The following is a 26227-nucleotide window of genomic DNA, read 5'->3' on the forward strand; positions in this document are numbered from 1 at the left end:
GGCAGCTTTACCTGCATATAACCACTTCCATCCTTCCTCCAAGCGTGATAAATATTTGACCATCTGGTGTGGCCTCCCTCATTCACAGGATCCCCCGCCTCTTTACTCTAACCGCCCCTTCCCGGGGTGCCCCTCCCCCAGTGCTTTCCATCTCATCAATGGGATTCCTAGTGTAGCCTCGCCATCAAAGAGCTCCTGGCGCCAAGAGGAGCTGCCTCGGACCGCAGGGTCACAGAACAGAGATTAGGGACAAGATGCAATTTCCAGGGAATTTTGAGGGTAGGGGACGGCAGCCTAACTGCATCTGCTACAAAGAAGGGGGAAACGTACAGGAAATACCAGCTTTAAAATATGCCTTACTATGCTGACACCCTCGCAAGAAAACACACTCAAAATAAACACTTCCTTCACATTCTGTTGTGAGCAACATAGCAGAGGGGACTCTTGCAGCACTACCAGCACATTGAGATTATCTATATATCGAGTTTTGTGTACCTGTTAGATAAAAAGAAGATAAATACTTATTTATTTCATTTAGTGCAATTTTATATGTCATGACCTTTACGTAAAGGTGTGAGAGCGCTTTACTGTACAACCAGGTAAGTTACGTAAGGTACTCGAATTTACACATGTAAAATCATGATAAACAAGCATTGGCATAGCCAATAGGTCTCGCCTTTGGGACCTTATAAGTGTTTAGCCATGCAACAGTTTATTTATTTTATTTTTTATTTTAAACGTTTTATATAGTGCCAGCTTGACCCGTAGGTATCAGAGCGCTTTACATACACACTGTAAAAAACAGAAGGAAATTGCATTATATAGTGGGCAGGCAGTAAGGAAGCAAACCATAGATAAAAAATACAGCATGAAAAATAAGTAAATAGTGCATCGGAGGGGGAGAGAACAAAAAAAAGGTGGTTAACACAGTCCGGTCACCAACTATCCTTGAATGTCAAGAGAGAGAGGAGTCAACTCGGATATTGAAGTTAGGTTAGTTGACGTTGGTCAGGGAAGTATTTGTTAAGGAGATGGAGTTTCAGGTCCCTTTTGAAACAGGAGAAGGAGGGGTTGCATCTGAGGACTCTAGGGAGAGCAGTCCACATTCTGGGAGCGTTGCCAGAAAACGATCGGTATTGGGTGGTTTTCTTTTTCAGTTTCGGAGGAATAAGGAGTGAGTGGAGCTTCTCAGTGTTCTGGATTGACCTGCTCTTACCAGTTTGTTGTTCAGGTAGTTGGGGGTGGAGAGTGAAGGGTTTTGTCTGTGATGCAGGCCAGTTTGTAAATACACTTCCCTTCCATGGGAAGCCAGTTGAGGGAGTTGAGAGCTGGAGAGATGTGTTCAAATCTTTTTACTCCAGATATGAGTTGCGCGGCCATGTTCAGCACTGCCCTTAGGGAGGTTAGGTGAGCTTTTGGAGTCCCTGTTAGGATGGCGTTCCCGTAGTCAATTTTAGAGAGAACTAGGGATTAGACTACTGTCTTGAGGTCATCGTGGGGAAGAAAAGGTTTCAATTTCTTGAAGTGTTTTAGAGAGAAAAGAGCACTTTTTGCAGAGATTTTGATGTGGGCCTCCATTGATAAGTTCTTGTCAAGGGTGATGCCTAGAGATTTAACTGAGTCGGGTTGGAAAAGGGGGCAGTTTAGGGCAACCAGATTCTTGAGCCACTCTTGGATTGGTCGACGGTTGCTTTTTGGAGAGAATAGGATTAGTTCCGTTTTATCTGGGGTGAGCTTTAAGTGGTTAGCGTGAACCAAGTTTGGATGTCGGTTAGAGTGATTTTGGGGTGTCGGATGTCGCTGGGAGACTTGATTTTGAAATAGATTTGGGTTTCATCAGCGTAAAGGTGGTAATTCACTCCAGCTTTTTTCAAGATGATTGTGAGGGGCTCCATGAAGAGATTGAAGAGGGACGGGGAGAGGATCGAGCCATGCCGGACCCCAATTGTGACTTTTGTAGGCTTCGAGAGACAGGAGTTGATTTTAATTTGTTGGGAGCGGTGTTGAAGGAAGGAGGTGAACCATTTTAGTACTGTGCCATTAATGCCGGAGCGCTTTGACAAGGTCTCCAGAAGAGCTGGATGATTTACTGTGTTGAATGCAGCAGATGGGTCAATAAGGATGAGTCTGCAAGCATCACCTGCATCTAAAGCTTTGTGAATATCGTCAGAGACGTTGAGCATAGCTGTTTCCGTGCGACAGCCTTTCCTGAATCCTGATTGAAAGGTGTCGAGGAAGTTGAACTCATCAATGTGTTTGTTGAGTTGGCGGACAACGCATTTCTCCAAGTTTTTGCAAGGAATGGGAGGATGGAGATAGGTCTGAGGTTGTTAAGATCATTAGGGTCGGCTCCTGGTTTCTTGAGAATGGGTGTGATTTGTACTACTTGAAGGGAGTCTGGGACACAGCCTGAGGTGAGAGAGGCGTTGACGATATTTGTCCAGAAAGGGGAAATGGTGTGGTTGAGTTCTTTTATAATTGTGGATGGGAGGGAGTCCATAGTGTGGGAGGAAGGTTTTAGGTTAGAAATTATACTGGAGACCTCGTTTTCCGATATTAGCTCAAAGTCAGACCAATGCGCATTGTTTTTTAGCTGGAGGCAGACCTGATTGTCCTTGGTAAGAACTCTTTCTGAATGGTCACAGGTGGTTAAAGGGGGACAGGTTAAGAGGGAAGGAGGGTTAGCGGTATGGATGAAGGATTGATACATTTTTGAGACTTTATTTGTGAAGAAGGTGGCAATTTCTTCACATCGCTCTTTGGTGGCTTTGATTTCTTGAGAGGGAGTGCAGTTTGTTTGGCTTTTGACAATGTTGAAGCGTTCCCTCGGTCTGTTTTTCACCAGATCTAGTTGGCTGCGGAAGAAAGACGCCTTTTTCACTGAAAATGTGTTTTTTGTATCCCTCCTGTGCGGATCTAAGTTGAGCTAGTTGCAAGGTCGAGGGGTTTAGTCTCCAAGACCTTTCCATTTGTCTGAGTTGACGCCTTTCATCGTTCAGATCCACGTTAAATCATGGTTTAGATTTGGTTTGCCTCAATTGTTTGAGTTTGAGTAGAGCTACTTGGTATTAAAAAAAAAAAAAAAAAAAAACCTCTGTCATTTTTGAGTTAAAGTGTGTAGTGAGGTCATCGGCCATCCATGATGAGGGTTGCAGTTGAAGATGGGCATGAATCCTGGATTCAAGTTCGGATAAAGGGACTTCTTTGACGTTTCTGGTCCAGTGTTTAGGTTTGTCATCACGAATAGATTGGTGGCTGACAAGTGCGTCAATCTTGAACAGAATGAGGTGGTGGTTAGACCAGTCAATGGGAGAACTCGCTCTCAGAGAGACCAGTTCATTGTTTGTAATGATCGCATGCAGTGTTGCACCTTTGATGTGAGTTGGTTTATTGCAGAGTTGTTTGAGGTTATATATTTCAGTTAGGTTGGATAGGTTCTGGACAGTGGACTCTTCTGGGTCATTCCAGTGGATATTGAGGTCACCCAGAAACACGTCTTTAGTGTCTGTCATGGAGAACCGTGTTATTAGGTCTGTTAGTTCTTCGGGGAAAAGGGTACGCTCTCCCGGGGGATGGGAGATGGTGTTGAATTTGATGGGTGAGGAGCCCTTGGCAGTGAGTTCGGCACCCAGGTATTCAAGCGAAAGGTGTTCTGCAGGATTAAGTTTGGAAATCTGTATTCCATCTTTGTGAATGATGGCTAGTCCCCCACACCTAGTTTTGATCAGCATGTCTTGTCTGATGATGTGGTACCCTGGAGGGTTGAGAATGTCAAGAATGGGGGTGGAATGGACATTGAGTCAGGATTCTGTGAGGAAAGCAATGTCAATTTCTTCAGTGAGTAGAGCTTCAGCAATGTCTGTGGCGTGTTGTACAGCTGATCTGCAGTTTAGGAGCATGCAAGAGAGAGGGAGGGGAGCCTCAGTGATGGAGAGAGTTAGGTGGATAGAGGAGTATTGTGCAGGAGGTCTAGGCGAGTGGACAGTTTTAAGGATTCTGTTTGTGCCAATAATAACAGGGATGGAGAAAGTGGCTGACTTCTGGCTCAAATCAAGGTAAGAGTAGTTGATATCATCAGGTTTCGGTACCGAAAAGGGTTGGCCATCCCGGTGGGTCGAAGTGCCTGACTCGCTGACGGTCTGGAGGGTCGAGGGGTGCTCTGTGGGGCCATGGGAGAGGTATTGAGTGAGGTAGGAGCAAATCTACCCAGGGAGAGGGAGCACGGTGGCTTGGTCTTTTTGTAAGCATAGTAAATCGTCAACAAGGTAGTTAATTTCCCACTCTATTCTGTTCAGTTGCTGTGCTATTGAGCTGGAAAACTTTAAGGTATTAGGCAGGGGCCGAGAATGACTTGGGTCTATGGAGGGAGAGTGAACAGGGGTCAGGGATTGGATGGAATCCGTGGGATCAGGAGAGGGGAGAGGTGGACGCGGGGAGCAGGATTTGTAATGTTCCCATTCAAGGAGTTCAGAGGAGGAGAGGTGGGACTAGTGTCCAAGTGAGGAGGGAGAGAAATTCTAGGTAGGAAGTCAGAGTTCCGTGGAATGTCAGTGAGATTAGCAGTGGAGGCAGGTTGTGTATGTGGGTGTGCGACGACAGAAAGGGAGTGGGTAGTGATGATAGGGGGAAAGAGTCTGCTGGATTGGTGAAGGCGTTGGACATGGGGATGTCACAGGGGTTGTCAGTGAGGTAAGCGGAGGAGACGGGTTGTGCCTGTGGATGTGGGACATCGGAAGGGGAGTGTGCAGTGGTAGTAGGGGAGAGAGTGACCACTGGATTGGAGATGACGTTGGACAAGGGGGAAGTAAGGGTTGGGGAACAGGGTCTGTGTAGGAGGAAGGGATAGATTGTGAGGGAGGGTTCAGATTATCAGGGGTAGAGAGGGGAGTGCCTGAGGGGATTTCAGTCGCAGGAGGGATAGGGTAAGAGACCAAGCTATCAAGATCGGCCTTGTGGTGTTTGTTTCTTGTGAGTTTGTTGTTCCTAGTGTGATCATTTGATGTGATAATGGTGGGTGTTTGGCGACGGAGAGTAATGATAAGGGTAGTATGATTGTAGTGAGTGATGGTGGATGTCCCTGAGTTGAGGAGAGGTTCTTCAGGGCAGGGAGATTTGATCCGTTCCACATTATTAGTGAGGGTGAAGGGGGATAGGAGGGATAGGGTTTGATGGCTCAGTTGAGTTAACGAGGAGAGAAGTGTGGGGAAGTGGCGGTCAAAAGTGGTGAGTTGCGGGTCGGTGGCCTGAATGAGAATGGTTCCAGTTCTGTAGATGGAGATGGTGAGTTCCCCTTTGAAGGTCAGGGATATGGTAGTGGAGATTTTTTCACCATAGGGAATGATTACTGACTTGGTGACTTGAAGGTGAGGAGAGAAGGTGTTTTTCCATGTAGTTGGGCGAATAGTGTAAAAAATTAAATTGGTTTTCGTGTTGCCGCTGGTCACTGAGTGGTATTTATCTACAATGAGTGTTTCCAGATGTTGTTTTAGAGTACTGTTCTTGAAGTTCTATTTTGCATTACTGGTAATTTTTTTGGGGTAGTTAACGGACCAGTAGTTGGGCCCGTAAAGCACAAGATTAGTGTTCTGGGTGGGGTTAGGCAGGCGCATGGTTGAATGGTAGAAAATGCAGAGTCGTCATCAGGAATCAAGCAGTAAGCTGGGGAGGTAGTTATCATACAATTATATGCAGTATATACAATAAACTCTAAAGTGCCGTATTAACTGCAATATTATATCAATATAAGCCCTAGACTCAAAAGAGATCATTTATAGCAGTGTACGTCCTAGACTCAAAAAGAGATCAGGGCCCAACTAACCATGCTTTTACAGTAAACATCATCATTTGGCCCAATCCAGAAGGACACTCCAAGCGCATGGAGTGTATCAGCACTTTTCAATGCTTTTATGATGATAGTTAGGTAAGTAAGTGCGTCTATGAGAGACTAGAGTATATTGTAGTAAGAGGCGCTGAGGAAAAGGACCATTCCAGTATGACATTCCCACCATGTGTGAACCTCGAACTCCATGCCCTCCCCACACTTCAAACATAGGTCAGTAGTATTAAGGTACATCTGTTTTATCTTTTAGGGATACGTAGTCAGTGCAACATCATATTTATTCAAATTCCTTACCTGTAGGCTTTGCAAGCATGTAGGTATGCTTCTGTGGTTAAGGAGGCTTTAACAAGAAAAAAGTTGTGATATTTCAAGATGTGTGAGACTCTGGGTCTTTTAAATTACTCTTCTGTTGAATTATGTTACCAGATATTAGTCAGGCAGGGTTCAGGTCTCAAGAATTATCAGTTACAACATTTATTTACACCATTATGGACTGGGGGCTGCTCATTCCAAGATGGCCACCGAATTGGTAGATGTAAGAGGGTCCTGGAATCCGGTAGCCCTCTTTCTGTTTCTATTTAAGAAACTCAGGGACAATAGTCTCATTTTCATGCCTATGAGCAGTTAGCCAAGTCCCAAGACGATGGGGACGACATGCAAATTCAAAATGGAGGTCCTGGGTTCCACGAATGAACAGGGATACTGGGTGAATCCAGTTCTAGTGATTCAGTAATATTTGTTAGTTTAAGAAAAAGGTACAATCTTCAGGTGACCATTAGAAACGGAAGGGCAGCGTGTCCGCATCACCTGTTAGCCAAAAAGCAAAAAGTACACTCCTTAGGCAGTAATGGCTGGTGAAGGTATGCGTACTCCTCCAGGTAGCTGCTCTGCAGATGTCCTGTATGGAGACGCCTGAAAATAGAGCAGTTGATGTTGATACCGCTCTTGTGGAATGCGCACGAACACGTGCAGTCAATGGCTTTCCCGCTGCTTGGTGACAGAACTGGATAGCACTCGAGATCCATCTTGAAATTCCTCGTTTTGACAACGGGAAACCTTTTCTGAGGGCACTAAATGCCACAAACAATTGTGTAGACTTTCTAAACGGCTTTGTCCTTTGCAAATAGAACTGCAGGCAACGCTGAACATCCAGAGTGTAGAGAGTCCTTTCCGCCGCCGTCGATGGTTGAGGAAAAAATCTTTTCAAGATTAAGGGCTCATTCAAATGGAAAGTTGTTGGTACTTTCGGAATGAATTTTGGATTCGTTCTGAGGACTAATCTGTCTTCCTTGAATTGGAGAAATGGCTCTTGCGTTGTAAGGGCTTGTATTTCTCCTACCCTTCTGGCTGATGTTAGAGCTAGTAAAAGAGCCACCTTCCAGGAGAGGAATTTTAAATCGGCTTTGTGTATTGGCTCAAATGGCGGTTTCATAAGTTGTGACAAGACAACGTTCAGTTGCCATACTGGTGGTGGAAGTCGGATGGGTGGGTAAACTCGAAATAACCCCTTCATAAATTGCTTCACAATTATCTCCGACCACAGAGAAGGACGTGCTGAGTTTCTCCTGTATAGTGAAATTGCCGCCAAATGCACCTTAATAGATGCATGGGCTAATCCTGATTTAGCTAGTTTTAGCAAATATGGGATAATCTGATGCGCCTCTGCCCGCAGAGGATGTAAGGCATTCTCCTGACACCATAAACAGAATCTCTTCCATTTCATCCTGTACGTTCTATCAGTGCTTTCCGCTCTTGCTTTTGCCAGAATCTCTCTGCATTCTGCTGGAATGTTCAAGTGCTGAAATTCTCCGTGGTCAGGAGCCAGGCCGCTAATTGCAATGATGTCGGGTCTGGCTGCCGTACTTGTCCCTTCTCCATAGTCAGCAGTGTTGGAATTGGTCGAAGACGTATTGGCTCGGTCTCCGATAAAAGGAGCAGCTCTGTGAACTAATGCTGCCTGGGCCACCAAGGAGCTATCAATATTATCCTGCATGGTTCTTTTTTCATCTTCGTGAGTACTCGTGGCAGGAGAGGAATCGGCGGAAATGCGTAGGCAAAGACACCTGACCATGCCGTCAAAAACGTATTCCCCCATGATCCCCTTTGGTGACGCCAACTTGCAAAGAATCAGCATTTCTTGTTCTGGGCTGTGGCAAATAGATCCACCGTTGGTATTCCCCACTTGGCAAAGATGGACATCAGTGTGTCCTGATCCACCTCTCACTCGTGACAGGTCGTTTTCTGCCTGCTGAGGGTGTCCGCTGTTGTGTTTTGATCTCCTGGCAGATGTATGGCTTTCAGAGTCACTCCGTGATCTATCGCCCATTTCCATATTTTCTGTGCCTCTTTTGACAGAGAGAGAGATCTTGTTCCTCCCTGCTTGTTTATATAGTGCATTGCAGTTGTGTTGTCTGTCCGCACTAACACTGATCTCCCTTCTATTCTTGGCAGGAAGGCCAACAACGCTAATCCTATTGTCCTTAACTCCAATAGGTTTATGTGAAGGTGTTGTTCTTGTCTGCGCCATCGACCGCTGAGCTGTAACTCCTGTAGGACGGCTCCCCATCCCTCGAGAGAGGCATCAGTGGTGACTACCAACGGAGCTGGTTCGGTCAGGTAAGAGAGACCCACAGAGATATTGTTCCTGCGAGTCCACCACTTTGCTGCCTGCAACATTGGACGCGTGATTCTTATCTTGTCCTCAAAGGATCCCTTTGCTTGGCACCACTGAAGATCCAGTTCTTCTTGTAACGGTCACATTCGTAAGCGACATAGGGGAATGAGTGGTATGCATGAGGACATTGTTCCCAGAAGCGACTTGTATCTTCTGACTGAAAGAGACTTTCTTTTGCCGAATCGCTTGGTTAGATTTACAAGTCCCAAATGTCTTTCCACTGACGGGAATGCCTTGTTTTGTATTGTATCTAGGATTGCACCTAGAAACTTGATCGTCCTGGATTGCTGTAGAGATGATTTTCCTACATTCAAGGTCAGGCCCAGATCCGCAAACAGCTCCCTGCATGCTATGGTGGAAGCGTGAGCTGCTTCCTGCGACGGTGCCTTTATCAACCAGTCGTCCAGGTATGGAACTATCTGGTGTTTTTGTCTTCTTAGATAGGCCGCCACCGGCGCCAGACATTTTGTAAATATTCTCAGACTTTAGGCCGAATGGTAGCACCTTGAACTGGTAATGGTCTTTTGCCACTGCAAAACAAAGGAACTTTCTGTGGGACTGATGGATGGGGATATGGAAATATGCATCTTGTAAATCGAGGGAGGTCATCTGATCCCCTGGGTTTAAGAGCAGTAGAATATCCTGCATAGTTATCATTCTGAATGACTGTTTCTTGAGGTAAGCATTTAGGGACCTTAAGTCCAAGATCGGACGCCACCTGAGAGCATCTTTTCTGATCAAGAAGAAACAGGAATGAAATCCTCTTCCTCTCTGGGAGTTCGGCACCGGTTCTATTGCTCCCTTTCGGAGCATTGCCTGAATCTCCCGACGCATCTGGGATAGGTGTTTTGCTTCTTGATATGTCGGTGGCGTGGGAGGAGGAAAGTGGAGGAATTCTAATGTTTGTCCGAATTGTATCACGTGGAGAACCCATTTGTCCGATGTTATCTTCCACCACTGTGGTAAATATTGAGTCACTCTTCCACCCAGGGGAACATTTGACAGGATAGGAGGAGAAGGATCCGCAATCTGTAGGTTGTCATTGTCTTTTATTATTATTACCTCTTCCTGTCCTCGTCCTCTGGGAGTTGACATAGAGTAGCCTCCCGATTGTTTCTGGCCATATTGCTGCCGATAGAGCTGCAAAGAGGAAGAATAGGATGTATATCTTCCTTGCTGGTATCCACCTCTATACGAGGGTTGTCCTCTTCCACGAGCGCCTCGAAAAGGCCCCTTCCGGTACTGTAATGCACCTAAAGATTTCGCTGTATCCGTGTCTTTTTTAATATTTTGAAGGGTGTCATCCACCATGCGCCCAAAGAGATCCCCCATCAAAGGGTAGGTCCAGAATCTTATTTTTGACCTCTGGTCTAAAGGAAGTGGCCCTCAGCCAACCTTGGCGCCTCAAAACTGCTGCTCCTCCGAGGGAACGAAACGCTGTGGTAGCTATGTCCATAGCGCAATCAATAACTTCAGCCGAAGTTCTCTCCCCTTCTTGTAAAACCTTCTTCTCCTCCTGCTTAGAGTCTTCTGGGAGGAGGTCGATATAGGGTGCCACATCACACCACAGCTGTCTGTCATATCTGCCCAGGATGGCAAGGGCATTAGCAGCTCTGACTAGGAGCGCTGACATGGAGGAGAATCTTTTTCCTGCGTTATCTAAACGCCGTCCCTCCCTGTCCGGAGGTGCCGAAATAGGTGCTTCTGGATTTTTTTGACTTCTGCTGCGCTGCTTGCGAGATGATTGGAGTCTGGTTTAGGATGGCCCAGTAAACACGTTGGAGCGTCCGCAGGTGCCTTATATTTTTTATCCAGCCTCGCTAGTACTAGTGTAACCGTTGCTGGAGTTGTCATGACCTGCAATCCTTCCTTCCATTTGTGGTCAAGAATTGGTATAGACCTGACCAATTTTTGATATGGCTCTTTAAAGTCATAAAGTAAACATTCTGTTTGAGTTGTTTTCATTGACAGTTGGAATCTTTTCGCCGCCCTCTCCATCAAGTTGTGGAATCCACCAATATCCACCGGCAGAGAATCTGCCGGTACTTGGGTGGGCGAAGGCGGAGAAGGAATCAGATAATCATTCCATTCTCTGTGGGGTTCTGGTAGTTCCCCTTCTTCGCGGTCATCATCATCATCTGATGTCACAGGATCCTGCTGCTGACGGTTCGGAGGTGTTAGCGTAGCAGTGTTCAACAGGTTTTCTGTACTGCGGACTAGAGTGGCCGGAATCGAACGAGGACGTGAAGGTGGAATGTCGTGAGAAACTCCTGACGTCGGAAACCTCCGTTTATAATCCGCCAACATGGATTGCAAATCTGTCAACATGGATGATGGCATTGCTACCATCTGCTCCTGAGTTTCTTGTTGGTAGCGGTGGTATGTGACACTGTGGTATTCCTCATACCCTTCCTCATCATCCTCATCTTGACATTTCACATGGTGCTCCGATGGACTTGTGTATACCCAAAGGGCCCATCATCTTTTGAATCTTCTTCCTCCAAAAGGTGCGACGGGACCGATGGAGTAATTTTACTAGGAGAAGTTACTGCTGGCGTGATCTTCTTCCTGCTCTTTTCCGGGGTTTGTCTTGTCGACGGGCTCGTCGACGAGATCGTCATCGATACCACCGTCGACGAAGCTGTTGTCAGCGCCATAGATCCACTCTTCGCTGACGACATAGTAATCGTCGTCGACGATCTCATTGTCATCACCGTCGACGAAGATCCTGTCGTCGACACCATCGTCGACGATGTCACCGGCGTCTACACTGTCGTCGTTGACGCTCCCGTCGGCGATACCTTTGCTGTCGACACCTCCGCCGTCGACGATTTCGTCATCGACGCTCCCGTCGTCAATGCTCCCGTCGACGCTGGCTCCAATACCTTAGTCGTCGCCGTAGTCGATGATTTCGCCGTCGACGGCCTCGTCAACGCTCCCGTCGACGATTTGGATTTTTTAACTTCCTCCTCAGGAATACTAGAGGATGGCTTCTTGAATGATGCCGGAGCCGATGGTGGCGTCTTTGAAGGCTCAGAAGAGGCTCTTTTGGATTCTTTCTCTTTTAAAGTGAGTCCTTTACTCTCCTTTGATTTTTTCTGAGGAGATTTCGAAGGACTACACCCGGAAGACCCTTGGCTGGTCTTTTTTAGGGCCTTCTCAGGACGGTCTCCTGAGGAATGAGCCTGAGGAGATCTTATTCTTTTTTTAGATCTCCTGGAAGAAGTAGAGGATTCCTGGTCACTATCGCTAGAAACCACCTCCTTTCTGGCCTTGATCTTCTGAAGCCAAATTATAAGGTGTCCTTCACGATCTCTAAGGGTCTTACTAGAGAAAGTGCGACATACCTTGCAATCCTTTGCTTGGTGGTCCGGGTAAAGACAATATATACAGTCTTCATGTGGGTCATCTGTGTAGAGTCTCTTTTTAGAGCAGGTAGCACAGGCTCTAAACAGACCCTTGTTCTCCTTTCCAGCCATTTTCAGAAATGTAGATAAGAGACAGACTCTAATTTCTCTAATTCCAGAAGAAATAGTCTGAATATGAAGCTTCTACAAAGTTGGAAATCCAGATTTTGAGCAGAGCTCAAAGGAGACTCCCTAGCACAACGTGCCGGTAGAAAATCTGAGGGGCAAGAGGTTCTCTCAGGAGGGTTCTAGAGGGTGGGTGCCTCTGATTGGCTAAGAGAAAAGGTTGGTCCTTTTTTACATAACGAAGGTTATGGGTTGCAAAAGAAAAATGGGCCTAGGCCTGTTTTACAGTTAGCTATACTGCTAACCATTACTTTTTTATGTACTGGAGACTCCCGTCTCGACGACGGGGAAATGATTCAGGTATGTGAATCTATGAAAGCTTCAATACTGGAGTAAATATATATATATATATATATATATATATATATATATATATATATATATATATATATATGTATATATATATATATCACGTTACACTCCAAGCAGCTTTGCAGGTGACGAAGGAGAGACGGACTCTTCAATGCGCTTCGGTTGCAGGTTTTTATTTCATTATTTTACAGTGAAATGCATGTGCAAATCAAAAAAGACGCGTTTCGGCGATCCCAGTCGCCTTGTTCACTTTAAACCATATATATATATATATATATATATATATGTGTGTGTCATGTGATCAAGGCAGGGATCTGCCGAAACGCGTCATGGCGGAATACTTATAGTGTGAAGAATAATAAAAATTTGCACAGAATCTGGATCTACCCTCGTTTATTTTCCCAAGAAGGATTGCAACAATGAGTAATTTACATATCTTTCTATCTATCTATCTATCTCTATATATATATATATATATATATATATATATATATATATATGACGCTCCAAATCCTCCCAAAACTTCAAGGAAAGAGTAAAACAGCACTCGGAGGGCGGAATGTTGCCAACACGCTAGATTTTATTCAGCGGAGAGGCACACACAGACGCGTTTCGGCGTGCTGCCTTCGTCAGTGTGTGTTACACTGCGTTTAGTGTCGACATGTTTTTAAACATTTTGCCAAACCCACATTCTGGACATCAACTAAGAAAAGGGACTCATACCACAGACAAAATAGGGGCGGCCATCTTACAGTGTTGACTGCGGTTGTTAAGACAGAATCATCACCATATATGTGAATAACATAAAGCCCACAGATGGGCAGTCACCCCATTCTGATTGCGGTACATATAGTATACATATTCCAAAATGGAAAAGATAATCAAGCCGTGGATCGGCAAATGTCCCTTATCAGATAGATCGATACAGTCCATCAAATTATAAGACTTCAAGTTCAATAACATTCCATTAGAAGTAACTTATAAATAAAATTAGAGGGTTCATAAGGCTGGATGCTATATGCATGGCGGCAGGATTGTACAATTTTCCAAAATCCAGGAAAAACGATCTATATTTATAGATATCATAGTTCATCTCTGTGAAGAAATAATAATCACCCAACAATCACATAAACAAATCACTTAAAAGATAATGCATCATATTTCAGTTCATACAGTTGCAGATTTTTACAGATTTTTGGTCTCAAGGTGTCTTCATATAATAAAGCATAGACAACATCTCTCTCACTGAGAACTCAACAATATATATATACACATAGCACTGTTCTTCACCTAACAGACTTTTACTATTTCATATGCTAATGTGAGGCCTCTTCATTATAGATCCAGTGTCAATCAGAAAGGTCTTATCACAGCTTTATCCGACTGGTATGCCATCTTGGATCTCCTTGTTACTATTGGGGATTTAGAGTTAATTTATTTCCCCAGATGAAAGGCCATCTCCTCCCCACTATTTAGACCTTTCGGAAATTTTGTTGAAAGATCTACGATGTATCTAGATTCTAGTCTCCTTAACCTACGTAAACGATCACCACCACGTATATTGGGAGGCACAATGTCCAGACCGAAGTATTGAAGTTTACTGCGGTCATATATATATTTTGAGCGAGAGAAAGGGCATGTAAGCTAGAGGGACTCCCCAGGGATTACCACACTGGTTGTGCCACCCTGGGTGGTACACGAGTAAAACGAGGCTCCCAGTCTGCCATCAGCAGGCTTGAAGAGTAGTTGAAACTGCTAGCCCGACTTTGCCATTTAATGTAATGGTAAAGTCATATTTTCCCCTGGTATATGTATAAGTCACCCCTATGGCAGGCATATCAAGTCCTGAAGCAGGCAGCAACATATCCCACGGGCAGAACATGTAATTTCACATGTTGTGGAAGTAAAACAGAAACTGTAATTTTTACTGTGGAACAGCTTAGTCGCCCAATTGGTGAGTACAGAGTTACAAGCTGACACCTGAGGCGTATTAAAAGGAATGTAACAAATTGCAGTGTGCAACTTTAGTAAGGTCACCACTTTGTTGCCTTTAGTACCTTGGGCTCATACTAGTTGCATACGGGGTCATGTTACTGAGGCAACTTTTTACCCTCCTGGGGAGACGTGCTAACATCTCTCAAGAAAGGTTACAATAGGAGCCTGCTCTGGAAGGAGGTGTCATATCCCTTCTGCAGGAAGCCACACAGGTGTTGGCCCAGAAGGCGAGCTTCAAAGGAGAAGCCACCTTTGAAGGGCAAATGCGTAACACTTGGGAGAAGGGCTACACTATTGTTCAGGCAGACAGACTGGCACTTGGGACAGGACAGGAGAACCCAGTTGCCAAAACGGTTTACCAAGGGGGTGTAGTCCCCGTGGTAGCCACACCTCTGGTTTGGGCTACCGAGCTCCATATGCCACAAGTAGGGTCCTGCCATATTGGAATTGGGCAGATGCCACACTTCACAGGAAGTGGTCATGAGGTGTGAGAAAACAGGGTAGCCCTATGGCTACTAACCGCTTTCTGCCCTGAGGGCATTTTCTGCGCATAAGTAGGGCACCCATGGCACTCCAAAGTCAGATCTTTACAGGACTGAAGAAGGACTGCTCTGCTATAATGTGGAACCGGCAAAGAGAGGCTGCACCAGCATGGAGGGTACCTGCTGAACCTGATAGCTAGCAATAGACAGAGACTGTGCTTGCTGGGTCCTGCTCGAGGAGAAGTCATCTCCAGAGCCCAGCCAAAGCCAAGTGACTCCAAGGGTCAGTGAGCTGGACTCTTGTTCTCAGCACAGGGACACAACAGCTGAGAAGCCTGCTGGGGCAAGTTGGTAGCTCAAAGTCTTCAATCTTCTGCCAACTGCCGCCGTGCGGCACCCGGGAACAGTACCAGATGAACAAAGCTGCACCCGAGTTTGCTGAGCCTAGCAGTTTCATCAAAGTGTTGCTGGGACCCCCAGAGGACAACTTAGCGGCCCAGGAAGCAGTGGCCTCTGACTGCGATCCTGGGCACCCAGTAGTCCAGTGATGGCTGGACTTCTGCCAGCACCAAGAAGACTTTAAGGGACGTCGACCATGTGAGCAAGGCTGCCTCACTCCCTTTGTGGACCGAGGAGTAGTCGCAGCAAGACCCCTGTCGACCGCATGGCACCCACAGCAGCATCCTTTGAGCATCTTCAGCATCCCTCATCCCTTGTTTCAGGACCACTTTCATAGGAAAGCCCTACAAAGGATAAAAGAGCTTGGAACTGACTGAAGACTGCTTCATCTGTTGAAGTAACTGTTTCTGAGGACCTTGCTGGTTTCCCTGAATGGCTCCCTCCTGGAGTAGAGCACACATAGAACATGTGAAAACAGCGGCAGGTATATGGGCAATGAACTTCATACTTCAGCTTCAAAAAAGATCTCAAGTGACACCTTCTCTTCAAATACTGGGGTCCCTAATCCTGTCACCTTACAGGTGTCTCACAACCTGCCCATTATGGTGCTATGTTTCTCACCGCATTATACCTGACCTTCTACTCCCACCTCTCTCCCTCACATATACCTCCATCCTCCTTCTACCAGCTCTCATATATTCACAGCATACTCCTACATGCTATCTCCCCTGCCCGACTCCACCGTACCCCCATACCTCCCCCCTCCCCCACGACCCCTGGCCATCCACGCTTGCACAGCTATCCAAATCCTGGTTATGGACTAAATGTTACTTCTTATTTCCTTGTCTATGTATTTATTGTTCTTTACATTTTGCTCATATATTTTGCTTTTCCTTTTTAGCGCTATATAAACCGCTTAAATTAATGAATAAATAAATAGTGAAGGAAAAAGAGAAGTAGGTAGGTTTCTGAGAGTGCTATAGGTAAAAAAAAACAAGTTCCATACCCATACACTGTGGTTCTCTAGTGATGATATCTTTTATAAATTCACATGCTTCAATCTTCCCCGTTGTCATGGTGGGAGTCCACCGGTAATAATAACAAGCAGCGCCATAGAAAAGCATTTAGAGCCATAAAGAACTTAAGTGAAAATGATAAGCAATTCACATTGTTTTATAAGAACCAACATTCAACTAATCAGAATCCAAGCCTCTGAAGCACTCTTCCCCAGCAGGGCCACCATACCTCAGATTTCAAGCATGAGTGTACAATATGCATGTAAGCGGTCTTTGGAGTGGTGAGCCCCAACGTGGAGGAGGGAGGGTCACGTGAATCTGTGAAAGATATGAATAGTGGAGAACCACAGTGTACAGGTAAGTAACTTGTTTTTTCTCCAGTATTGAATCTTTGAGAGATTCACATGACTGAATCTGACTATTAAGCAGTACCAACCAAAGGAGAAGCAGTGGGTATGGCAGACGACTCTGATGTAGTAAATGACCTCACTTAACATGCTAATTATCAGGATAAAAATAACATTTTTTTTCTAAATATAAAACTTTAAAAAATTAATAAAGCATAACTTCATTTATATCAAACAACAATTTTATACTTTATTGAAAAGGGCAACATAAGACTGCTTGCCCAGCAGCAGCATCTGCTGTCCAAGAGGAATCCAAACAATAATGCTTGGTGAAGGTGTGGACATTAAACTATGCTGCTGCTCTGCAAATCTCCAGCAAAGAAACAACAGCAAACAGGGCTATAGATGTGGTCACTTGTCTTGTGGAATGTGCTTTAATCTTTGAAGTCAATGGCCTTCCTGCTTTATTATGGCAAAAGGTAATAGCTGCAGAGATCCATCGAGCTATACTGTTCTGTGAGAGCACATAACCACTTCTAGATAGGGCAAGCGCTATCAGTAGTTGGTCCGATTTTTAAAAAGACTTTATTCACTCTATAAAATTTTAAACATCTTCTGATGTCCAAAGAATGCAATTATTTTTTAGCTGTTGTCAAAGGGTTTTTGAAGAATGTCATCAGAATAATTGGTTCATTGAAGTGATATGAAGTTGGAAGCTTTGGAATGAATTGGGGATTAGTTCTCAGGTATCTTTACATTCTAAATAGGGTTAATTAACCGAAAAAGCTTGGATTTCACATATTCGTTCAGTTGAGGTAGGAGCCAAGAGTAGGGCCATATTCCATGCTACATATTTCAGTGCCACTTAATGAACAGGTTCAAGCGAACTTCTTATCAGCTTTGATAGAACCATACTCAACTGCCAGGTCACCGGAGGGCTTTTTAATGAAGAATAAACTCTAAGAGACCCATAATATATTTCTTGATTAGTATATTAGAGAAGAGAGAGACTTTACAACTTTGTCTACGAAATCTTGATATAGCTGCAAAATTAATTTGTATTAAATTATGAGCTAGACCTGAGCTTTGCAAGTAGAGGAGATAAGGTAGAATCCGTTCTGGAGAAGATCTAAAGGGGTGTAGATAGTTATATGTACACCTGAATCTCTTTCATTTCGCTTTATAAAATGTACTCATGGAATCTGCTTGTGATTGCTCCAGAATTACCTTACATTTCTCTGGTGTACTGAGTGATCAAAATTAATTGTTGTAAGAAGCCAAACTGATAAGTTGAGCAAACGAATCTGTGGATTAACGATCTGACCTTTGTTCACAGAGATGATATTCATTGTTGGTTTGAGCTGAATATGTGGACATTCTGGTAAGACAAGAAGTTCTGAGAATCAATATTGTCTTGACCACACTGGAGGTATCAGAATGAGGCGGCACAGTTCTTGTTAAATCTTTTGAAGAGCCTTGGGAATTAGAGGAAAAGTGTAAGGGAACATTCCTATCTAGGCTAAAAGTAATGCAGTTCCCCATTACTTTAGCTGATGAAATATGCCTGCAAACATCTTGCATTTTTCGTTCTGAAGAGTTGCTAAGAGATCCAAATTTGGGGTTCCCCATTTTGGGGAAATTCATAATAACAGCTGATGATTTAATTCCCATTTGTGACACTGTCTCAAAGTTCTGCTCAGGGAATCTGCTCATTTGCTTTTCACTCCTGGAAGGTGTTCCACTTGTAAGGAAATGTTGTGAAGAAGCAACCATCTACATATTTTTTAGGCTTGCGTAGACAACATCTTTGAATTCGTTCCTCCCGGTTTGTTGAGAGAGAACATGGTTTCGGTATTGTCTGGTCATACCAAGTCAGTGCATTTGCATATTCTGGAGAAGAAAAGATTGGAGATCAAAGAAAAGTGCCTTCAAATCTAGGTGGTTGATGGGCTTTCTAGAAGACCATTTGCCAAGAATTTCTAGGTCTTGAAGATGAGCCCCCACCCACCCTCCAGCGAAGTGTCTATTGACATTATAAAGTGAGGATGAGCAGGGATGAATGGCATGCCCAGAGAGATATTTTCTTCTCTTCCCCGTTCTGCCATCGCTAGTCTCAAAGTTTGTGTAATGTTGAGTATGTCTTTGAGTGTTTCAAGGGTCTGAATCCATTGCGCATCCAATTGTTTCTGCAACGGTCTTATCATGAGTCAGCGATTTGGGTTCAACAGAATGCAAGAAGACATCATTCCCAACAGCGATTTGAAAGTCTGAACAGAAGTGAACTTTATTTTTTATAGGAAAGGTATTAATGCCATTATGTGTTGAATTCTCTTTTTATTTTAAAAGTTTTATATAGCACTAGCTTAACCCGTAAGTATCAGAGCGCTTTACATACACACAGTAAACAGCAGAAGGACATTACATTACATAGTAGGCCGGTGGTAAGGAAGCAAACCACAGGAAGAAAAAAAAAGAATACAGAATTTGCAATAAATATGCAGTGCAGCGGACGAGGAGAGAGCAATAAAAGAAAAGGCGAGAGTGACATAGTCTGGTCACCCACTATCCATGATACGCTTTGGAAGGTTCTGTATCCAGAATTGCTTCCAGGAAAACTGACGACCTAGATGGCATTAAGAAAGACGTTAATCTGTTTAATTGAGACCTAAAGATTTGAACAAGCGAACTCAGGCTGAAGTAGATCTTTTTGCTGAGCGGAATAAGGGGCCTTTGATATGCTAGTCACCCAGATTAGGGAATACCGGATTACTGTTTTTTCTCAAGAATGCCATCACCGGCACCATGCATTTTGTGAAAAGTCTGGGAGCCGATCAGAGTCCAAGAGAAGAACTTTTGAATTGGTAATGGCACCCTGCCTGTCAGGTACCCCACAAGACTCACCTGGGCTTGTGAAGTAATTCTGCAGAGACGACAGAAACCACCGCTCCTGGTCCCAACCAACCCCCGCGGGGAGTAACACCCGACAAGGATGGGATGGATCCAGGGATGGGGGCCAAATGAACAAGAGGAGTGGCCTTTGGTGGTAGGGACGTTGGGTAGGGTCTTGGCACAGCTGAGGGAACAAGAAAGACCCAATTAGGACTAAGTACTACGCTGGCGCCGAAACACCCCACAAAACACATGCAGACAGGAGCCCCTGTCTCTGGCACTCACCACTAGTCGTTGTTCGGGTTGTCTCAATGAAGAGGTCAAATGATGTAGTGTCCAGGAGCCTTGATGCCTTGGCAAGGAAAACGAAAAGAGGCGCTACTGCGCCAGAACCACCAAAGAACCAAATGAAACAAAGGAAGGCGCTTCTGCGCAAAAGGGTGTTACGAACTGGAACTCCAGGGTAAGCGCTATAGTGCGGCCCGATGTATAGTGCTCCCACGCTAAATGCGTGAAGGCACCTAGCAGTAGCGCTCCTGCGCAACTGCCAATACTAAAGAAGAACAAAGTACTGCAATGTCAAAGCGCTCCTGCGCAACTGCCTAAACTAAAGAAGAACCAAGCACTGCAATGTCAAGCGCTCCTGCGCAACTACCTAAACTAAAGAAGAACCAAGTACTGCAATGTCAAGCGCTCCTGCTCAACTACCTAAACTAAAGAAGAACCAAGTACTGCAATGTCAAAGCGCTCCTGCGCTTCTTAATGAAACTGGCAGTAGCACTCCTGCGCCACGGCCAAGCGAATGAACAAAGGCAGGAAAGTAGCAGCGGACAATGGCAGCTACCTTCCTAACGGTACCTTCAGTAGCGCTCCTGCGCGGCTGTATCTCGGTCACAAAACACGGCAAGCAGTCACGTAACGCGTGAGGCTCTGGAAGCGTTACCGTGACTCGTAGAGTAGCCGTCCCTCCTGACGAGTAGAATAGCAGAAGACCGGACCTCCGACATCTGCTGGGCTCTGTGAGTACAGAAGAATCAGAAGCACCGATCCGGCGGGTTTCACGCATTTTAAGCGTGTTCCCCCGGAAGTGCTTGGTGAGGCGATGAGGTGGAGGACTAGACCGGGACACCACTTCAGGCCGGAAGTGAGTATCCCGATGCCTGCATGTGTCCCGTGGCGGCACCCGGAACAGCGGAAAGCCGCCACCCGACAGTACCCCCCACACCCCAAAACAGAACCCCCACCCGGGAGTCAGAGAAAAGAAGCAGGGCGCGGGCTCAGGGGGTGGCTTAAATGGAAGGCCCAGACCAGAACAGGGGCATGACGAACATGGGACCGAGGTTCCCAGGACCGTTCCTCAGGACCGTAACCCTTCCAGTCAACCAGGTAGAACAACCGCCCCCTGGTACGACGAGAACCCAGAATGGCCCTGACCTCAAACTCCACATGGTCCTCCACCACCACCGGAGAAGGAGGAGAGGAGATGGTGCAGGCAGGATGGACCGCACGCAGAAGAGAGACATGGAATACTGGGTGGATCTTCATATGAGCCGGGAGCGACAGCCTCATGGCTACGGGGTTGATCACCTTCTCAATGGCAAAAGGACCCACGAACCGAGGCAGCAACTTCTTGGGACCATGAACGTTGAGATGTCGAATGGAGAGCCACACCTTGTCGCCGATGCGATACTCGGGTTCTTTTTGCCTGTGAGCGTCCGCGTGTGCCTTGTAGGCGTCCTTTGCTTTGGCCAGCTCGAACCGGGCTTGTTCCCAGAGCTGACACAGTGTCCTGTGATAAGCCCGTACCGTGGGCAATGGGCTATCCGCTGGAACGTCCCACGCCGAGGTGGGGGGGTGTTTACCTTGTAGGCAGAAAAAGGGGGACATCCCAATGGCCGAATGTTTGCTGTTGTTGTATGCGTACTCTGCCATCCACAGCACATCGGACCATTCCTTCTCGACCGTGAGCAACAAACAGCGCAGGTATTGCTCCATGGTGTGATTGGTCCTTTCTGCTTGCCCGTCTGTCTGGGGGTGGTAGGCGGAAGAGAGACGAACGTCCATCTCCATGATTCTGCACACCGCCCTCCAGAAACGGGACACGAATTGCGACCCCCGGTCCTTTATCACCACCTCAGGAACGCCATGGAGGCGAACCACGTTGTTCACAAACATCAATGTCAGCTCTGCCGCGGTGGGTACTTTGGGCAGTGGTACGAAATGAGCCATCTTGGAGAGGTGGTCCACCACGGTTAGCACTGTGGTTTGGCCGGTTTTGGTCAGTGGAAGCTCTACCACGAAATCCATGGAAATGGTGTGCCAAGGATATGGTGGTACCGGGATGGGACGAAGACGGCCCACAGGAGCTTCTGACCTGTTCTTGCCTTGTAGGCATATGGCACAACGGGAGACGTGGTTTCTCGTGTCGGTTTCTACGGTTGGCCACCAGAACTGTCTCTGTACAAGATCAAGCGTCTTGTGGTATCTCGGATGACCGGAAAGCACATGGTCATGACACATACGGTTCGCTTGTTGCTGATAGGGTTCCCCCGGTAGGTACAACTTGTCTCCTTTGACCAGGAATCCGTTCTCACGAACCACGCCTTCGTGTCCTTTCTCTAGGACCGCTGGATCTATTCCGTCCGTGTCCTTCCGTAGCTGGGTCAGGAATTCCGAGGAGGCCACTACGCCCTGGAAGTGATGGTCCGGGATGACGGGTACTGGTTCCGTGTTTTCGGCGGCATCCTGAGGCTCATCCAGCCACGAGAGAGCATCTGCCTTGGCGTTGTCCTTTCCGGGTCGGTATGAGATGGTGAAATTGTACTCGTTAAAGAACAGGGTCCAACGTAACTGTATGGCGGTAAGGGCGAGTGCTGAGTGCAAGAACTGTAAGTTCCTGTGGTCTGTGTAAATGGTGACCATGTGTTTAGCCTCCTTCAGGTAATGACGCCATTCTTCGAACGCCGTTTTGATTGCCAGGAGCTCCCTATCCGACACTGTGTAGTTCCTCTCTGCAGGCTGAAGTTTCTTGGAGTAAAAGGCCACAGGGTGTAGCCGTCCGGTGTTGGCATCCCTCTGTGATAGCACGCCTCCCAGGGCTTCCTTTGAGGCATCTGCCTTTACCACGAAAGGCTGATCGGCGTCTGGATGTATAAGCACCGGAGCTGTGGTGAACCGTCTCTTCAGTTCCTGGAACGCTCTGTCTGCTTTCTGGTCCCAACAAAAGCGCTGTCCTTTGCGCAATAAGCGTGAGATAGGTGCCACCATTCCGGAGAATCCAGAGATAAAACGGCGATAGTAATTGGCAAACCCCAAAAACCGCTGCACCTCTTTCACGGAGTTCGGAGTGGGCCAAAGAAGGATGGCCTCTACTTTCTTGTTGTCCATCTGTATTACTGCTGGGGTGATGATATGCCCAGGAACTCCACGGAGGTAACGTGGAAAACGCTTTTCTCCAGTTTCACGTATAGCCGGTGTTTTCCCAGTTGTCGTAGCACCGAACGCACGTGCTGTACGTGTTCGTTGAAGGTCTGTGAGAAAATCAGGATATCGTCTATGTACACGATACAAAAGACGTCGAGGAACTCCCTCAATACCTCATCTCATCGATGAAGAACTGGAATGCTGCGGGGACGTTGCAGAGTACGAAAGGCATGACCTGGTACTCGAATAGGCCGAATTTGGTCCGGAAGGCGGTCTTCCATTCGTCACCCTTCCGGACTCTGACCAGATGGTAGGCACCCCGCAGATCCAGTTTGGTATAAATGGAGGCGTTCTTGACTTGGTCCAGGAGGTTGGAGATGAGCGGGAGGGGGTATCGTTTTTTTACCGTAATGGTGTTCATCGCCCTGAAGTCGATGCAAGTCCTCAGGTCCCCTTCCTTCTTCGACACAAAAAAAAGGGGAGATGACACCGGGGACCTGGAATGGCGGATGAACCCATTGTCCAAGTACTCATCTAGATAGGAACGTAGGTGGACGTTCTCTTTTTCTGTAAGCGAATAGATCCTGCTGCAGGGCAACGTAAAACCGGGTATGAGGTCGATCCGACAATCGAAGGAACGATGCGGTGGTAAGGTGTTGGCTCCCTTTTTGTCGAACACGTCTGCCAGATCCCGATAGACCTCAGGTACTTCGGCTTGGGTTACCATTCCCATACCTTGAACCGGTAACGAGTGGGCTTGTATGGAACGGATGCCCTGCAGGTTGTCCTCCTTGTAGCAGGTGCTACAGAAATGTTCGGAATCCAGACAGATAACCCGAGAAACCCAGTTGACTCGGGGATTGTGGTGTACCAGCCATGGTAGGCCCAAGATGACCTTGAACTGTGGTGCATCGATGACGTCAAAGCTGATGGTTTCAGCATGGTTGTTCATGAAGCACATGGTCATGGCTTCGGTCTGATGCCTGATGAGACCGGATGTCAGATCCGTACCATCAACTGCCTGTACCGTTTCTGGTTGCTTTTTAGGCACCGTGCTCATCCCCAGGGTTTGTGAATAGACGGTGTCAATGAAATTGCCGGTGGCTCCGGAATCAAGCATCGCGATGACATTCCAAGTGGCGCCTGTTTGGTTCCGCAAGGTCACTTCCATGCCTATGTGATGGTTGCCATCGAAGACTGCAGGGATCGCTGTAGTGCAGGAAGAAAAACCCAGAGGACGGACCCCCATGTCTACTGGGTTGTCTCGTTTCCCGCCTTGTTTCCTTTGTCGATGGGCAAAGCGAAGGGCCGTTTGTTCCGTGTGCGGCTTGGTTTCACCGGGCACTCCCATACGAAGTGACCGCTCTTACCGCAATAGAGGCACTGGTTCTGTTTCTTCCTTCTTTCTCTCTCTTGGCTGGTTAGGGCCCCTCTGATTCCGCCTATCTGCATTGGTTCCAGGGTGTCGCTTGGCGAGGTTGCATCCTCCTTACCTTTGTCGGAGGCCTTCTCCGCAAAAGGGAGGAAACGGTTGTCACTGTTTTTCCCTTTTTCGGTTTTCCTCTCTTGCAACCGGAAGTTCATCTTGACTACCATGTCGATGAACGGCCCTATCATATCTGGAGGGTCGGGGTGTTGGGCAATAAGGTCGTTCAGGTCATCCCTCAACCCTCGGTAAAACACTGACACCTTTTTGTCCTTAGGCCACTGCGCCTCGATGACTAGGCGGCTGAAGGTCGTGATATAGTGGAGCAGGTCGCTGTTTCCTTGCTTTAACCCGAGCAGCTGGTTGTCTGCGGCTTGAACAAACGTATGGCGAGCGAACATCCGTCGCATGGTCTCTTTGAACGTTGGCAAGTGGTTTAGCATGGGGTCGTCGTTTTCTACCAGCGAGATGGACCACTGCGCGGCGTCCCCGCCCATGTAGGACAGTATGAATGCCACCTTAGATGCATCGTCAGGGAAGGCAGCTGTTCTGGCCATGAAATGCAGATGGCATTGGTGGATAAAGACGCCATACTTGGTGCTGTCGCCATAGAAGCGTTCGAGTGGAGCCAGTTGTACCGGGTGAGGCGTGATGACTTGGATAGCCGTGTCCTGACCGGTGGCAGTGGAGGACCCTCCAAAGGAGAACGTAGGCGGTCTAAGCAACCCCCCCCTTGTCGGGCTCTGGGACTAGGAGTGGTTCCCCAAGGGTTGGTAAAGCCAGCCGCCACTTGGCCCTGTAGGGCCGTCATATCTTGGCGTAAGCTGAGGTTCTCTGCCTGCATGGCAGCCAGCAAGGCTGCTATGTCCTGCAGGGTTACCTCGGGTTCTCCCATGTCGTCTGGGCAGAATGTATGAACGTGGGCTTCTGATTCTGTCAGGTACCCCACAAGACTCACCTGGGCTTGTGAAGTAATTCTGCAGAGACGACAGAAACCACCGCCCCTGGTCCCAACCAACCCCCGCGGGGAGTAACACCCGACAAGGATGGGATGGATCCAGGGATGGGGGCCAAATGAACAAGAGGAGTGGCCTTTGGTGGTAGGGACGTTGGGTAGGGTCTTGGCACAGCTGAGGGAACAAGAAAGACCCAATTAGGACTTAGTACTACGCTGGCGCCGAAACACCCCACAAAACACATGCAGACAGGAGCCCCTGTCTCTGGCACTCACCACTAGTCGTTGTTCGGGTTGTCTCAATGAAGAGGTCAAATGATGTAGTGTCCAGGAGCCTTGATGCCTTGGCAAGGAAAACGAAAAGAGGCGCTACTGCGCCTGAACCACCAAAGAACCAAATGAAACAAAGGAAGGCGCTTCTGCGCGAAAGGGTGTTACGAACTGGAACTCCAGGGTAAGCGCTATAGCGCGGCCCGATGTATAGTGCTCCCACGCTAAATGCGTGAAGGCACCTAGCAGTAGCGCTCCTGCGCAACTGCCAATACTAAAGAAGAACAAAGTACTGCAATGTCAAAGCGCTCCTGCACAACTGCCTAAACTAAAGAAGAACCAAGCACTGCAATGTCAAGCGCTCCTGCGCAACTACCTAAACTAAAGAAGAACCAAGTACTGCAATGTCAAGCGCTCCTACGCAACTACCTAAACTAAAGAAGAACCAAGTACTGCAATGTCAAAGCGCTCCTGCGCTTCTTAATGAAACTAGCAGTAACGCTCCTGTGCCACGGCCAAGCGAATGAACAAAGGCAGGAAAGTAGCAGCGGACAATGGCATCTACCTTTCTAACGGTACCTTCAGCAGCGCTCCTGCGCGGCTGTATCTCGGTCACAACACACGGCAAGCAGTCACGTAACGCGTGAGGCTTTGGAAGCGTTACCGT

General features: G+C 46.9%; 1 protein-coding gene across 3 annotated transcripts in view; it reads right to left on the reverse strand.

The window, feature by feature from the left end:
- The window catches only part of IGF2BP1 (insulin like growth factor 2 mRNA binding protein 1), a 1614238-nt gene that overhangs the window by 411110 nt on the left and 1176901 nt on the right, over positions 1 to 26227 (reverse strand). The window lies entirely within an intron of this gene.

Source organism: Lissotriton helveticus, chromosome 5_1 (genome assembly GCF_964261635.1).
Source record: "Lissotriton helveticus chromosome 5_1, aLisHel1.1, whole genome shotgun sequence".
Taxonomy (NCBI): Eukaryota; Metazoa; Chordata; class Amphibia; order Caudata; family Salamandridae; genus Lissotriton; species Lissotriton helveticus.